This window comes from Panthera onca, chromosome F2 (genome assembly GCF_046562875.1).
Source record: "Panthera onca isolate mPanOnc1 chromosome F2, mPanOnc1 haplotype 2, whole genome shotgun sequence".
NCBI classification, from domain to species: domain Eukaryota; kingdom Metazoa; phylum Chordata; class Mammalia; order Carnivora; family Felidae; genus Panthera; species Panthera onca.
Window position 1 is genome coordinate 24,304,774 of NC_138356.1, and position 6,718 is coordinate 24,311,491.

Consider the following 6,718-nt stretch of genomic DNA (forward strand, 5'->3'; position numbering starts at 1 on the left):
ATATTTAGCTTACAAGATGGCATATTTTCCTTATAACAATTACTGACTCATGATTTATTTAAATACACAATTTTATCATTAAAATGAGTGTCAGCTTAAAGAATAACATATTGCTGTTGACCATTAAAGAGATTATTTGGCAGCTACCTAATGGGATAGGCATGAAAATGATAAATACCAAGAGAATATTGTTTTTTCAAAATAGTTTTGTTACATTTTTACTGGGTTTCAAAGATTACTTTTATGATATTTATGTATATTTTTGATAGAGCTCTTTTATTGAGTTATGGGTTATGGATATTCAAGTTACCATCCATATTTCTAGCCTTGCGAAGCTTAACCATTATTCTAATCATCAAAAGAAACTGAATACTACTTTTATTTTACAATGAACAAAGCAAATGAGAATCTAATTGACTTTATTTTCCCTGAATTTGCTAGCAAATCAAAAAGCAACAATATTGACTACCCATGGAAAGGCAAATGATGTCATATGCTCAGAAAAGGAAAAGACACCATGGTATGGACACAAAAGTCAATGCAATGAGTGAATTGATATTTACTCACAACCTTCATATTGTTTATGCCAAATATTTGGCTCATTTATATTGTTATTCTCTATGTATTCATATCAGAATGTTTTGATTTTCTAATTTACCACACTTGTGGTAACCCAACACTAGATAGGATTCCAAACCAAGTAAGGAAGTATAATTTCTAGAGTGAGGATAATAGTTTTAATTGTGTATGACATTGTGAAAATGGATAGGGGAGAGAAAGAGAACTCACTTCATGGATTAGAAGGGTAGTGCATTGATGAAAGAAATATCTTAGATTACTTGCATTTGAGTTGAGCCCTGGATTTTGTCTTAGGAGAGAGGAAGGACTGACATATGGGTCAAAAGCAGCAGGGTAGAGCAGGCTCTGAGGTATATGATGACAAGAACATGTGGAGCTTGAGACAAAACATACTTATGATGGGCCCTGATCTCCTCTGATTCCACTAGGCAGTGTATCTCATCCAGAAAACCTCATCATAAAGCTCGTTTGGGAAGGTTAGAATTTTTTTTTCAGCATTTTACTGTACTCATTATTTACACATTGACTCCTTGATTACAAGGTGCTGTCTTTAAATTCCCTTATTAAGAGAAACCGATAGTATGGATGAAAATATAAAGATGTTAATGAAATGTAATGCAAAGTGTCAGGTTTCCATGCTAACAGAAATATTCACATCCATGTATATAAGTTAATTCCTAATCAATCAGATAGGTAAATTTTCAGGCATGTGGCTAGTACATATACCTTTTTGTATCATCAGATTAAGGTGTCTTTTGAATTTAAGAATCTGATATTCAACAAAGTCACAAACATCAAATATACATAATAAAAATATAATGATGATATACTTTTAGTGATTCCATTTATTAAGGTCAGTGAACAAAAAAAGTAAAGATTTACATTGAAAAATTGATATGAACTAAAAATGATTAGCATTAAAAGCAGAGATGGCTATGTTGTAAAAATGACTGCAGATTGTGCTCATTTCTTTGCAATGTGATGTTACAGATCATCTTGTCAGAAATACCATCCTCAGAGCATGACTATAGTAGGCTCACCAGAAACCAGAGATATTAGACATCAAGTAGTGATGAAAGTCACTAGAGGTCCTTGTTAATACCTTGTTAATCCTCCAGGCAGAAGTAAGGACTATGCCCTCAAGTAAGTTAGAAGAAAGTTTTTCAACCTTGTCACTACTAATATTGTGGGCCAGGTAATTCTGGTTGTATAGATCTGCTTTGTGTGTTTGAGGGTGTTTAGCAGCATCCCCGGCCTCTACCTACTAAAAGTCAGTAGCTCCCCATCGATTCCCTGTTTTGACAACTAAAATCATCTTCAGGTATTACCAAATGTCACCTGGGGAGAAAATCATCTTTAGTTGAACACCTCTGCTCTACATTTATCCTAACAAAGCCTAAAACTAAACCCCAAAAAGATCTTCAGAGGAGATAGACATTGGAGGTTGGATTCTGCCAAGTTAGAGTGCTTGGGAAATGTCTTGGATTTCCACATATCCTCCATATCAAAGCATAAAACCAAACCTACACATTTAAAGGTTATTAGCTAGTAATTGAACTGCCTACCAGAACAAGAATCAATACCCTTCAGAGAGGATAATAGAATCCAGAATCTCTGTAAGAGGTCACTATCAATGTCCAGCACGCAATTAAAAAATTACCAGACATGCAAAGATACAGGAAAATAGGATCCATAGTCAATTAGAAAAGGAGTAGTACACAGAAGCAGGATGTGATATGACTCAAATGTTGGACTTAGCAAACACTTCAAAGCAACTAAAAGATAACATATATTCATAGAATTAAAATGTAGTTTGATTGAGCCAACAGATTAGGCATCTCAGTAGAAAAATGAAAACCATAAAAAAGAACCAAATGGAAATTCTTAAACAGTAAAGTACTGTAACTAAAGTGAAAAAATTCACTGGATAGGCTTCACAGCAGATGGGAGAAAGTAAAGGAAAGAGAGGAACAGAACCTGAGGCTCACATGAATAATATCAACTTGTTTAATATATATGTTATAGGAGTGCTAGAAAGAAAGAATTTGTGGAAACAAATATATAATTAAATACCAAATTTTCCCAAATTTGATGGAAAATGTTGACTTGCAAATACAAGAAAATTGCTGAGTTCAATGAAAAATACTCAGAAAGCTGCACTTAAGCATATCATGGTCAGACTGTTGAAAATAACCAGAGGAAAAAAGTCACATAACACTAAAGTGAACAATAAAAATATTTACTGAGTTCTCGTCAGAAACAGTGCACTTCACAAGACAATGGAAATGTCCATAAAATGCTGATGGGGAAAAAATCCTCAAAATTCTATATCTGGAGAAAATACCCCTTAAAAATGGAGTGAAATAAAGACATTTTCCTGATAAATGCAAACACAGTAATAAATTGGATCTGGCAGAAATGCAAAACAAAACATGTTAAAAGCATTCTTTGGACTGATAGAGGAATCGTACCATATGGAAAATCAAATCTAAAGAAAGGAATAGCTAAAAAGAGTGCCAGAAATGGCAAACAAATGGGTGGTATACAAGATTATTTTTGTTACTTCATAATTTCCTTAAAAGGCACCCAATTTTTTTATAACAAAACTAATAGTAGTGTAAGGTGGACTTTATAATATACATGGAAGTAAATATATCACCACAAGAAACACAAAAGTTGGGAGTGATGGATAAATGGAATATTATTGTAAGGCTAGTTAGATTTGTGGAGTATGAAGTGTGAAGAGGGGTGAGTCAAGGGTAAAGTAACAAATGTCTACTGTGAAGTAGTACAATTTTGACTCCAAATAGACTCTGATAAGAATGCATTGTTGTCACTGGAAGAATACTAAAAATTAATTTTATAAAAAGCTGAGAAATAGAAGGAATAGAATAAAAATACCAATAAAAAGAGCCAACAGAATGAAAAAACAGAAGAGACAAGTGAAAAACAAACACACCATTGCAATAATTACATTAAATGTAAGATGTTCCAAATGAAGGTCAGATTGCTAGATTAGATAAGAACGCAAGACAGAAGTATATGCACCTGTTAGAGATGCATTTTAAATTTAAAGTTACATGTAAATTGAACGTGAAAGGATGGAAAGTACACAGCAAAGGAAGCCATCAACAAAATGAAAAGTTAACCTACTGACTGGGAGAAGATATTTGCAAATAATGTACCCAAAAAGGGGTTAATATCTAAAAAATATAAAGAACTTATATAATTCAAAACTGAAAAACCAATCTGATTACAAAATGGGCAGAGAAATTGAATGACTTTTTTTTTTTTTTCCAAAAAAGACATACAGTTGGCTGACACTTGAAATTCAAATCAAAACTGCTATGAGGTAAGTAGAATTGAGGAAACAAAACAAATGACCATTTGGGAAGGAGGGGGGAAAAGAGGAGAGAGGGAAACAAACCAAAGGAGACTCTTAGTCATAGAGAACAAACTGAGGGTTGATGGAGGGAGGTGGGTGGGACATGGGCTAGATGGGTGATGAGTATTAAGGAGGGCACGCTGTGATGTGATGAGCACTGGATGTTGTGAATAAGTGACAAATCACTGAATTCTACTCCTGAAACCAATATTGCACTATATGTTAACTAACTAAAATTTAAATTGAAAAAAAGGCAAGGATTTTATCATGGAAAATAATAAAAAGAAATGAAATCACAAAAAAAAAAAAAAAAACTGCTATGAGGTAGTACTTCACACAAGTAGAATGGCTAAAATAAAAAAGACAAGAAATAACAAGTATTGGTAAAGATGCTGAGAAAAGGGAACACTTGTGCACAGTTGGTGGAAATGTAAATTGGTGTAGCCACTGCGAAAAAAAGTATGGAGGTTTCCCCAAAAATTTAAAAGTAGAAATACCATATGATCTAATAATTTTATTTCTGAGTAGTTACTTAAAGAAAATGAAAACACTAATTTGAAAAGATATACGCACCCCTATGTTTACTTCAGCATTATTTACAATAGTCAAGATATAGAAGCAACCCAAGTATCCACTGATAGATGAATGGATAAAGAAGATATAGTATATATTCAGAATGGAGTATTACTCAGTTATAAAAAGAGGATAATCTTCCATCTAAGACAATATGGTTGGATCTAGGGGGTATTATGCTAAGTGAAATAAGTCAGAGAAAGTCAAATACCATATAATTTCACTCCAATGTAGAATTTAAGAAAACAAACACACAAAAAATAACCAGACACATAAATACAGAGAGCAAATGGTGGTTGCTAGAGGGCAGGAGGTTTGAGAGATGGGCAAAATAGGTGAAGGTGATTAAAAGGTACAAACCTCCAGTTATAAAATTAGTAAGTCACAGAGATGAAAAGTACAGCATAGGAAATATAGTCAATAATATTGTAGGGGCGCCTGGGTGGCTCAATCGGTTAACCGTCTGACTTCTGCTCAGGTCATGATCTCACGGTTCGTGGGTTTGAGCCCCGTGTGGGGCTCTGTGCTGACAGCTCAGAGCCCGGAGCCTGTTTCAGATTCTGTGTCTCCCTCTCTCTATGCCCCTCCCCCAGGAGCACTCTGTCTCCATCTCAAAAATAAACAAACATTAACAAAATTAAAAAATAATAATTTTGTAATAACGTGGTGACAGATGGTGACTACGCTTATTGTGCTAAGCATTCAAGTAATGAAAAGAGTTGTCAAACCACTATGTTGTACACCTCAAACTAATATGATACTGTATGCCAACTTCAGTAATAAATATACATTTAAAAAGGACTGAAAGTGATATACCAAGCAAATGGCATCAGATAGATAATGTGTTTATATAAATTCCAGAAAAAGTAGACTTTAAGACAAAGCATTTTTCAAGAGATAAAGAAGTACATTTACAAATCACAAAAGGACCAATTCATTAGGAAGACATAATCATAAATATGTATGCATCTAATAACAAAGCTTCAAAGTTAATGAAGTGAAAACTGACAGAACAAATGGAAAAAATAGTTGGAGAGTTTAATACCACTTTCTGAGTATTCATGGAGATAGACCAAAATTAGTTTGAGGATAGATCTGAGTAGACCATCAACCAATTTGAGCCAGTTGACATTTATAACACATTCTACCCAATAACTCTGGAAGGAACATTGTGTTCAAATGCATATGGAATGTTCATCAAAGTAGACATAGACTAGGTCATAAAAGAAATCTCAATAAATTTTCAAAGATTAGTATATTATAGAATATATTCTACGTATATTATATTTTATAACAGAGCCAAATCAGAAATCAATAACTAAAATATTTAGAAATTGTCCAAACATTTGGAAATTAAATAACACATGTCTAAGTATCCCATGGCTCAAAGACAAAATTATAAGCAAATAAGAAAATATTTTGACTTGAATAACAAAAGTACAACATATTGAAATTTATGGGATATGGCAAAGGCATTAGAGGGAAATTTATAGCTTTATTTTATTTTTTATTATTATTTTTTTATTTTTTTATTTTTAGAGAGTGGGAGAGAGCAAGCATGCCCAGGGGAGATGGGTGGAGGGAGAAAGAAAGAATTTTAAGCAAACTCCATGTTCAGTGTGGAGTCTGGTACAGGGTTCAATCCCATGACTCTGGGATCATGATCTGAGCTGCAGTCAAGAGTTGAATGCTCAACTGACTGAGCCACCCAGGCACCCCAGAAATTTATAGCTTTAAATGACTGTAATAAAAGAGAAGGAAGGGTTAAAAATCTTAATGTACAAAGAGCAAATTAAACTCGAAATAAGCAGAAGGAAAAAATAATGGAGTCAATACATAAGTCCATGATTTAAACACAAAAAAATTAACAAAGCTCAAAATTCATTCTTCAAAAGATTAATAAAACTGATAGCCCCCAACAGGATAAAACAAGAATTAGAGAGCTAAATATAAATTACCAGTACTCCCAATAGTTTATTTTTGCTTTTGTTTCCCTTGCCTCAGGAGACCTATCTAGAAAGAAGTTGCCACAGCTGATTTCAAAGAAGCTCCTGCCTGCGTTCTCTTCTATGATTTTTATAGTTTCAGGTCTCATATGTAGGTCTTTCACCATTTTCAATTTATTTTTGTTTATGGTGTAAGAAAGTGGTCTAGTTTCATTCTACTGATGTTTCTGTCCAG